The following is an 11495-nucleotide window of genomic DNA, read 5'->3' as shown; positions in this document are numbered from 1 at the left end:
AAGAGCACTCCATTGCATGCCCCACACAAGAATCACATGCATAATTGGGTATTGGGTAAAAGGTAAAAACAAATAAAAAGAAATAATAAAAAAGAAACAATAATGCGCGGACATCCGGATAATATAATATATATATATATATATATATTATTAACAAACTCATAAAAAAACAATTAAAAAAAACTGAAATTTAATCAAGTAATTACACTTTGCAATTATTTTCCAAAAAAATACACAGTGATTACATTTTGCCTCTCTGTCTGAGGTTTGAGGAAATTTTTATTAAAAGTTAACAGTGTTGAGTTAGAGGTTAAGTGTAAGAACAAGTGTTAAGAGCCCGTCTGGTAATGTTTTCGGAGAATATTTTCAGAGAATGAAAACAAGAAAAGAATTTACATTTTTAGGAAATGAAAATGCGTTTGGTAGATTAATTAGAAAACATCTTCAGAAAACATGTTGCTTATTTGTTATTTGTTATTTTATTTTATATAAAATCACAACTTAAACATTTACCTCCCATCAAATGGCCATGATTTTTTTATTTTTTCAAGTCTTGTTAATCTATCTCCTTGATCTGTTTGGTGACTGGGTTTTTCCAAATTCTTCTCCGCATTTCTTTGATTAATGTTAACTTTCAGTTTCATTTCTGACCAAACCCAAAAAAACAAAAAAACTTTCAGTTTCATTGTGTTGATAATTAGTTCCTCTCTTAAACTTTTGATTATCATGTTGGAATATGCACCTTGGATATTGAAAGTTTATTTTATATCCTGTATTAATTCTTCTGGGATGGTTAGTCCAACAACAATGTTTCCTTTTCTTAATTTTGGAATTTTAGTTTACATAATTCCTGTACATGGCAGATTCTTCATATTTGAGGGTTTTTTTTCTTGATCACTTTCGAAGAGTGGGTTTCTTATGTTTATATGGTTTATCAAAGCAGTATACTTGAAATGAACTTATGTTGATAAATACATAAAAACATCTATTTGATTTGTAACATAATCTTCTCTTTTCTCCTTGTAAGCTAACCATGCTTTTAATTTGGGTGAAATAAATGGTTATAAGTTGCAGCCAACCTGTTTTCTAAACCAAGTTGTGATCTTTTTTTTGTTTTGTTTTATTTTTGTGGTTTCTATTTTCTCAAATGATTTTAATTTCTATATATGATCCAGTAGTTCTAATTGGTAGTGGCAATATTGTAGGTGGATGGAGATTCAAGAGTGTCCAAGACTAAGCAATATGTTATCCAGTGATGTCAACGTTGATTTGCAATGTTTTTTTTTTTAACTTGGAACAGGTTGGATGCAACCTATACAACCAATTTACTTTAGCAAAAGTTATGAAAACCAGTTAGCTTGTAAGGAGATGAGAAAATTATATAACAAATTAAATACCTTTTATTTATTTATCAACATAAGTTTATAAGCAAGAGTTTAGGAGTTTAAAGTAGTTGGAGTTTGCTGTTGAGGAGGCTTGAGTTAAGCTAAAACCTGCCAACAAGACTTGAGTTAAAGAGTTGAAAGAAACAAAAAAAAAAAAAATTAATAATAAACAGGTGTCTTTTTGTAAAGTGACCACGTGGTATGTGGAGGAGGAAGGGCTCCTGATGTATCAGGAGCCAAGCAATGTCCATATGTTTCACAAAATAATGGTTAGAACTTAGATGTGATCAATGTGAGGAAGCTTCCTGATTTGTGTGCCATTTCCAGAAAGGAATGTGAGGAAGCTTCCTTCTTTATTTCTTGGTTGGTATATATTGGTCTTTATTTTCTGTTTTTGGGCTGTGACAACGTGACAGTGCATTTGTTTGGTTGTTGTCTCCAAAGAACAATATAAAATGGAATTAATCGAAGATTAAATAAACTTTGACCAAATAAAAAAAGATTAAATAAACATTATCTTTGGTCTAGCTAAATCACTAAGTGCTTGCATTCGAAGAATCAATCCATGTTACTTATATTTCATGTGGAGTGTGTGTTTTGTTAAAGGATAATATGCATAACGGTGCCCTAGTGGTAAGTGTGTTTTGAGATATATGAATTGCATTAGTTTTTTAATTTTGAAATTCAACCCAATTTATTATAACAATCTTTTTCATTTGGATTTAGACTTATCTGTTTTAACATATTGGGTTTAATTTTAAATACCCTTTAAATAAGTAAATGTTTTTTTTTTTTACAATAAACAGAGCTTACAACAACAACAAAAATTCCTGGAGAAACTAACACCCTATCTTTCAAAATTAAAAGGAGACTTCACATGAAGAGAGCGTGTAGTGTGATCCCAAATATTACAATTAGAACTAAAATGACTCAAATTTGCTAAAGCATCCGCAACAAGTTAGCATCTCTAGAGATATGTTGACATTGAATCTCAAGGCTACCCAGTTAGACCGACTACCAAGCCCATATGTGTAGAGACACTCGCCTAATCCTCGATAACATAGCCAGCCCGATTTTTGTAACTTATTGCTTATCCTCATATCAATAAAATACTATCGTATTTATTCCAAAAGAAAAAGTATCAATGTATTTATGTACGTTTAAATTTTTTTTTAAAAACTATTTGATTAATCTAATAAATTTTAATCAGTGGACATTAACAAAGTTGTATAAACTCCAACTTTACAACTTATCATTATCACTTGTTCATATAATTGATACCACCAAGCTGCTCACATGGTAGCTTCTTTTGTTTCTAGATTTAGAGGGGTGCACTTATGAGTAGCTCTTTAATTGGTCAAGGGAAGATGTATACATTAATATTCACATTCAATAAAATTTCTCTACTCTTTCGCTTAAAAAAAATAAAAAATAAAAAAGAAGAAGAAGAAGAGGCAGCACCAGACAGACCCCCACAAAGTATAATTCCAATTAAATCTAAACAACCCTCTAAATTAATTCCAATTAAACTCAACAATCAGCCCGACCCTCCTCTCCCTGTTCCGCCTCTCTCTTCTCCTTCACCGAGTTTCTCTTCCCTCGATCCACGGCCGTCCGGTGAGAGGTGTCTCATCCTTCTCCTATATTCTACCTCTTTCTCCTCCACCTCCACCTGCTCAGAGATCCCACTGCCGCGACGAAAACCAGGATAACAGAGGCGAAACCCTCGCAGGTGGGTTTCAGATTCCGAGATTTGAGCTTCAGAATTAGAGACGCTGAAGATGTGGAGATCTGCTTCTACTTATCGCAACCTACACAGACACAGAGGAGGTATGCCTTTTCTTGAATCTAGTGTTTTCTTCAACAATTACTTGGGGGCTTTGTTTCATTCTCAACGTTTAGAGCGAAGAAAATATAAAAACATATACAAGGCTCGGCAGTTTGAGAGAAACTCAGACTCACCCGAAATCACTGATCTTGAGGACGCTTTGAATTTGTTCAATTCGATGCTTCAAACGCGTCCTCTGCCTTCAATTGTCGATTTCAATCAATTATTGGGTCAAGTTGCGAAATTGAAACATTATTCTGCTGCCATCTCTTTGTGTATGCAAATGGATCTGTTGCCAATTGTTCCTAATATATGTACTCTAAACATTATGATCAACTGCTTTTGTCATCTAGGCCAAATGGGCAATAGCTTATCGGTCTTGGCAAAGTTGTTCAAGTTTGGTTTTAAACCCGACGCTGCCACCTACAAGACTCTAATCAAGGGCTTCGTTATTGAGGATAGAATTTCTGTGGCAGCAGCACTTTTCTGTAAAATGCTGGAGGACGCGCCGCCCTCATATTTCTTTACCAAATTAGGACATTCTACTGCCAGGACACATATCTTTACCCATTTAGGACAACCTAATGTCAGGACATTTACGGTAATGATTAGTGGACTTTGTAGCAAGGGCCGAATAAATGAAGCGGAAAACTTACTTACACTAATGAAGGAGAGGGGTTGTTCTCCAAATGGTTGCACCTACAACACAATTATCCGAGGGTGTATCAATAATAAAGAGACATCAAGGGCGATCAGACTTGTTCAAGAAATGGCAGACATGGGTTTCGCTGCGGATGATTCAACCATGAAATGGGTAGTTGATTTATTGTCTAAGGATAAGCTAGATCCTGAATTGGTTCAACGTAATTGGTATTTTAAATTATTTCACACAATGCGTAAACCCTAAGAATCACTCCATATAAAAGCTAGCTGTGCTTCAGAAACTTATTTTCCTTCTTTTTTTTTTTTGGGTGAAATGGGGGGGACTTTTCCTTCATTTTTCCTATTAAAGTTTCCTCCTCATTTTGTATATGTGTAAGTTCTTATAAGTGCCTTGGGCTATTCTACCTGTTCAATTGATTTTGTGATGGATGCCTAAATTCTTCTTATAGGATCAGAGAATGTTCACCCACGTCTGTTAGGCCAAGAGGCCACACGTGCTTTCACCCATTTTAAGTATAAGTTGTCCATGTGTTAGGCTTATAAAAAGGTATCGAATTTTGCATCGTTCTGGTATTATATAATGTGAATTTGCTTCGTTTCTATTTTAGGTTTTGAAAACAATCTTAATTTTGCATCATTTTGATGATACCCACTTAGTGTTGAGAGAAAGATCTTACTTTGAAAATGTGAGTTCTTGCATATAGCCTTTTAAGGTATCAGAGCATATTATGCGTCTAACAATTACGCCTACTCCCACGTAACTCAATATGCATTGTTCATTGTTAAGGTTTAAGTAATGCCACGTGAGGTGGCGTATTGAGAGAGATCTCACATCGAAAATGTGAGGTCTTGCCTAATGGCTTATAAGGGGTTGAGCTCATTCCCATTACAAAAAATATTAGTCCTAATATTCTTTTGATAAACAAACACATAAGTATTGTCATTCCAAATTCAAGATGAAATTTGCCCATCAATTATCACTTCTGGGTTTCTAATGATAGAATTTGACCCAATATTACACTTAAATCTATTGAAAAATAAAAAATGAAAAAGAAAACCCATTATAAAAATAATAAATTAAAAAAAAAAAAAAACACCCAATAAAAGCCAATCGTAGCCATGCTCCGCTCTGCTGCCCCCTAGTGTTGAGATAGATTTAAATAGTTGGTATGAAATTTTCTAGTTGTTTGATGGTGAAAGAACTGCTTAGCTTCTTTTAATTGAGAGAGAGAGAGTGTGTGCGTGTGTGTGTAATTGCGGTTTAAACACTTCCAAGTGTGGATCTTGAAGGTTTTTTAACCAGCTTTCCTCATTCTCATGAAAAAGTTAACAGCTTGTGTGTGTGTGTGTGTGTTGCCTGGATCTGCCGATAGAAGAAGAATACTATTTCAGCTAATATTGTTGTTTTATTGCCAAAGCATGAACTAGCATTCAGATGAGACTTACTCCCTGCCTGCAACAAATAAATTTGTTTTCTCATTTTAAATTTTTATGTGATGGTTTTTTCAGGACTTCCGTCCACAAGATATGAGTATGAAGAATGGTATGGTGAGGCACATAGAGCACCAGAATATCAGGTAAGGTAATTTATTCTGCATATCTAGGCTTCTATGGAAATATTCAGTCCACCAAGCATTACTATTGGTATCTGAATGTTAACTTCAACTTTCAACAAAAACTCTGGCCTGCTTAATTTGTTGTTATAAAGTTCACTTTCGTTTTGCAGCAAATGTATATGCAATTCAAGAAAGAAAAACCAACAGAGATGTTACCATCAGTATCGCCGTAATTAAGAACACTGTACGATGCAAGAATCAGTGAAAAGAAACAGAAGTAGATGTAGCTATTAACTTTACCAGTGGATGCATCGCTAGATTTATAATCCGAACTTGTATTCGAGTATAACCATCCTTCTCCAGCAGGAGACTCAACAAAGAGGAGATTTGATGCTACAAGTAAAAAAAAACAGGGATATAATTTAGGGTTCCAATAGTGAATTGTGAAAAAGTGCATATTATATTTTCCAAAAAAAAGGAAAACTGATGTGTCCATTAAACGTGATATATGATATACCTCAATTCCATGACATTGAATTTCTTTGGATGCTTCTACCATCACCTGCAGGATAAAATGAACCCAGCTCTTTAAAGGCACCTCCAGCAATAGAGTAACAGCTTCGACCTCAATATATACAAAGTAAATCATCGAATTGTTATAAACTATTCGGTGTTTAAGAGCCTTACTCTCAAGATAAAGTTTCATTCTGGATAAAGGGGCATGAGAGAGAGAGAGAGAGAGAGAGAGAGAGAGAGAGAGCAAAGTTGCAGAATACTGCTGGGATAGAACACAATCCAAAAGCTAATTCTCAAATATAAAAAATCTAGGTATACACTATGCCTAAATAGGGTGCAAAGTGAATAAACTAACTAATACCTAAAGTATAGCAGCTAAGAAAATAGGTCAAGCCCAACACTGGTTTTGCAAATTTGTAAGACAATGGAAGGAAAATTCATAAAACAAGAAACTCTCCCACAATACATGACTGCTTCAAAATGAAAACACATTCCGCAAGAACTGCATAAACTAGTTTTCACATTCAAAATACTAGAATCTCCGCATCGCTACAAAGTTTTTGTTCATTTCAAGATGCAAATTAAATTCACTGAGATAAGACTGCTTCAAAATGAAAACACATTACTTAAACTAGTTTTTACACTCAAACTAGAATCTCCACCTCGCTACAAAGGTTTTGTTCATTTCCTCTTTCTTTTTTATTTTTTATTTTTTGGATCAGAAAGTTCTTGTTCATTTGAAGATGGAAATGAAATTCACTCAAATTTTTTTTCCACTGGATGAAAATCAGTATCTAGTTTGCCCTCAGCAATTAAGTCAACTATCATTGTCGTTGTTGAATCATCTGCAGAGAAACCCTTGGCCACCATTTGTTGAATAAGTTTTTGTGCCCTTGATAGCTCATCATTAAGGAGAAATCGCTGGATGATTGTGTTGTAGGTGACAGAATCTAGGGAACAGCCTTTCTCTTCCATTCCTCTAAGCAATGCTTCTGCTTCAATAAATAGGCCCTTGGTAGAAAGAACAATTATCAGTATTTTATAAGTCTTGACATCTGGTTTTAGTCCTTTTGAAGGTAAACTGCGAAAGAGATCCCGTGCAGATTCAAATCTTCCTGCCACGCACAAACCATCAATATGAATTTTGTAGGGACTGATACCAAAATCCACGTTACTGCATTCCAACTCTCCAAAGAATTTCAAAGCCATATCAATATGGCCGTTTCTACACAGTCCACCCAGTAAAACACTATAAGTAGAAATATTTGGAAGTGGACCACCAACTTTCATCATTGAGAATATGTTTTGTGCATCATCTATTCTTCTGTCTTTGCAAAAGCCGCCAATAAGTGTTGTATAAGTAACCGTATCTGGAATCATTCCCTTACGAGTCATTTCCTCAAACAAATGCATTGCTTCCTTCATTCTTGTTTTACTGCAATATCCATTTATCAATATACTATAACTAAAAACATCAACAATAGAGCCCTTCTTAAGCATTAGATCAAAAATGTCTTTTGCTTTGTTCATATCTCTTTGCAAGCAATAACCTTTCATGAGGCAATTGTAAGTAAAAGTATTCCATACCTATAGCAGTCATTAAGTCAATTGCTTGATTAGCTTCCTTCAACTTTCCGTTCTTACACAAAGCGTCAACTAAGATACTGAAGGTTTGAATGTTTGGAGAGATACCTTTACTGCTCTTCTCTGTGAAGAATTGTGTTGCTTCCATCAACGGACATGATTTGCATAAACCCAGAAACAAAGACGTATAGCTAGGTGACGATGTTTGGGGGAATACCCTTACTTTCCATTTCTGAGAAGAGGTTGAAGGCCTCAGCAACAAGTTGGTCCTTACAAAGGCTGTCGATTACTGTGCTGTAGACAACTACATTAGGTTGACAGTCATATTTTTCCATCAACCTAAGCATTTGAATAGCCCTGCCATTTTGCCCTAGTTTGCATGAAGCATCTATTAACGTACCATAAAAGTAATAACATTGGGTTTACATCCTTCTCCAAAAAAGGCCATTTTGCGGACATGTGAAGCAGCCTCATGAACTTTATTATCAAGGCCCAAGCCCCTTATTAGAGTGTTGAAGGTAGTGACATCTGGTTGAAGGCCCACTTTAAAGAATAGTGCCAAGACTGAAAAACTAGCGCCCATTTGGTTTCAAACGACCAAAACAATTCACGATAATGTTTAAAATAAAGGCATCAGGAACAATTCCCAACAGAGTAATTTGCTTATACCAAGATATGACCACCGAGTAATGCTTTAATTTCGCAACATTGACCCAATAGTTGAGTGAAGCCGACAACAGAAGGTCGACGACCCTGTTTAAGCATCTTATCGAACATATTTGATGCATCCTCGAGATTAGTGACATCAAATGGGTGTTTTGGGGGTGTATTCAATTGGGATTTTAAAAAACTATTTAGGGATAAAAAAGTCCACTGAATTTAAGTAGAATGTAATGATTTATAGGATTTTATTTATGAATTTCTATAATCAATATTTTTTACTTTTGGATTTTAAAAATTTATATCATAGGATTTATTAAATTTGGAAAGATCATATGGATTTAACTATTCATCATCTTCCCTATTTTGCATAGTGTAGTAAATTAGTCAAATTATTTACACATGCCATAGACTATATTAATTCAAACACAACATATCACATGCCTTGGAAGGCATTCTTCACTTTTTGCTGTCTAGCACCAAGTCCCCTAAGAATCGGAATCAGATTGCTCAAAAGAAACAGCAATTTGTTGATTCCTCCACCTAGTCCAGTGCATATCTCATGTGCAAGTAGCTGTTTATTTCGTTAGTTTCATTTTCTTTTACAGAAAACTTGCATTTGAGAAGGAAGATAGGTTTCCTTATGTGTAGAAGGGTCAACAATAACATCACATGCGCCCGCATATATTACTAACCAAGTTGGCTAACTGCAAGCCATCTAGCCAAGTTGTATATCAAGAAACCATTCATTATTCATATTTTTTTAAATTTATCATTACCCTTTTCCTAGTCATTGTGTTTTGTGTTTTTGATTCCTTCCTCCATACAATCACCATTTGATTTGAACAAAAACACGCAGCATTAAGAAATTGTCAAATAATGAGAAAAAATAACTTGCCTTGAAATCGGTTGAGCATACATAAGGTAGCTGCAGTCTGCAGGTTAGTAGCAAAGCTAACTGGAATAGTTTTCTATGTTGCTTGCTCTACTAGACACAGAGCAGAGAATGCACCTACTAATTACATTCCAAAAATACATTTGCTCTCTTTTCATGAATCATGATCGAACACAACCAAAAAGGAAGCACTATTCAAAATACAAGGAACCTGGGTCATTGGGACATAGTCACATAATCACAAACACCTGCCATGCCAAATTTTAGGGCAAATGTCTGTTTGTTCTTTTCTGTTTCTGATTTTTGTTGGAATATTGGGTTTTTTGGGTTTCTTGGCCGGGAAACATGTGATTTGGCTTGGCGCCAAGGAGTTTAACAATTCCCCGTTGTTATTTTTAGCATCTGAAGTTGGTGGGTGTCTGGTAAAAGCTCGGCTTGGGCTTGTTGCTTGCTTTGTTGTTCATCTTCTTCAGCAAGTAGAGAGAGCCAAATAAAAATCCCACAGGAAAAATATGATGGGTTAGAGTGAGATTTGAGATAGGGCTTGGTATTTATACCTCCCACTAAAAAATCTCACACAATCTCTCATTTAAAAAAATTGGTCAAAATTAGCAAGTTTTGAATACCATAAAACTTTTTGTTACTTGTTTAAAGTCTTAATTGAATACCACTAGATTTCGACGCCCTCATTTAAAAATCTTAATAATCTTAATGGAATACCACAAGACTTGTTTAGATTATTTAAAAGTCTTAATTGAATACCACAAGATTTATTTATCACAAAATAGTCTTTTAAAATCCCAATTGAATACACCCCTATTAGATTTGCTTGGGTTTTGGTTTGAGGACTGAGAAGAACCATGAAATAAAGCCAAGTGATTTTTCAAGAAAAAAAATCATAGATCTAGATTGCAGAACAGGAATACCTGTGTGTCGGTTGCAAAAAGAAGAAGCAGATCTCCGCATAATCATTGTCGTCATCATCTTTACTGTCTCTAAGTCAGTCTGAGCGAGCCAACGTTCAAAGATGGTTGAATCTCAACCGAGTTCCCTAAAGTTCCCTTCAAAAACCCTTAAAACGCTTTTGAGTATCGATGAAAGCTTTCTCTTTCTTGAAGTTCAAAATTGGACCTAAATTTTGGCTTATTTAAGTTGGACCATCCGCGTTCCGAGTCTGAGTAATCACTTATTTCTCAAAACTCAATTTATTATCATGCTCATCAGTTTAATAGTTTTCTTAATCAGTAGTTACTTTTTAATCAATTCGAAAAACCTGAAAACCATCCACTACATTCTTTTGATACTTTTTTTTTTGTTTGCTTCAGAAACCATTCTCATTTGTTTTTAAACCAAAATTAATGTTTGAGTGGCTAGGATGGCTCATGGTAGTTGCCAAGGGACGGACCCAGGATTTTAAATTAGGGTGGGCTAGATTTACCTTACGTACAAGACTTGAAGGGATGAGCATAATCAATGGGATCGATGTGTACAAATTTCCAATTTTTTTAAAAACACGAAACCTATATTAATTAACCAAAACAGAAACTCACACTAACCAACAAAAGAAATAAACTCAGACAAATTAAACAATTACAAATGTAGAAGCTATTTTTTTCTTTCCAAAAATGTAGAAATTTTTAGGATTAAAGCTTTATGGCGTAAAACATGAATGATTACAATTAAAAACATATTGGAATTTTAGGGGACTATAAGGGGCTGACCTACTTTCATTTGTTTATTTTTAATTACAAAATCTTTACAATCAAATGTTTTGGCCAAGCCGAAAAAAAATAATTTACATATAATTTTTTTAAATAAAAAATTGTAAATCCTTAATTGATACTTCATAAACTCTTAAAAGTCCCCAAATTTCAACATCAACAAATTAAGACAATAAAAGAAGATTAATAATTGAAGATTAATTTGGTTTGCTTTAATTAAGCATTGAAGGGCATGGTTGATTGGCGTGTAGCAGGGATGATTGGCTCTTTCTTCATGTTTTTTATCTCTCTCCGTGCATTAGCTAAGGGATGTTTTCTGCGCAAGAGGGTGTGTGGGGTTTGCTTGGGTAGGCTGGGAGCATTGATATAGGCTAAAACAAATCAAGACACCTGGGCTATAGCCCAGGTTAGCCTGGGAATGGGTCCGTCCCTGGTTATTGGGGTGGTGGCTACTTGAGAGAATAAGAGGGCGTAGAGGCTGCTCGTTTTACTAGTTCGGATTGGTGGAGGATGTTCATCAAGACGTCGGAAAATTGACAGGAACCGCCCTGAATATCCGTGACGGATCCTGTGGGTTTTCCGACATCTAACCGATTTCGGGCCCACTTACTAATTACAAACATCCTCTTCCCCTAAAACAAAGGAAAAGAAAGCCGAGACTTCTACCGAAATTTCGGCAGAGTCTTC

The 11495-nt window shown here is 35.0% G+C and overlaps 1 long non-coding RNA gene and 1 pseudogene across 1 annotated transcript; one reads left to right on the top strand and one right to left on the bottom strand.

Annotated features, from left to right (window-relative positions):
* Nucleotides 1-2836: 2836 nt before the first annotated feature.
* LOC110755314 (uncharacterized) lies at nucleotides 2837-5962 on the top strand. The gene is made up of 3 exons (XR_002526469.2): nucleotides 2837-3215; nucleotides 5386-5453; nucleotides 5603-5962. It is a non-coding gene; the product is annotated as an uncharacterized LOC110755314 (long non-coding RNA).
* Nucleotides 5963-5964: 2 nt separating this feature from the next.
* On the bottom strand, nucleotides 5965-8174 carry LOC148294017 (uncharacterized; annotated as a pseudogene).
* Between the last annotated feature and the right edge of the window lie 3321 nt (nucleotides 8175-11495).

This window comes from Prunus avium, chromosome 6 (genome assembly GCF_965620075.1).
Source record: "Prunus avium chromosome 6, drPruAviu1.hap1.1, whole genome shotgun sequence".
Lineage (NCBI taxonomy): Eukaryota > Viridiplantae > Streptophyta > Magnoliopsida > Rosales > Rosaceae > Prunus > Prunus avium.
This window is presented reverse-complemented; position numbering and strand designations above follow the sequence as displayed.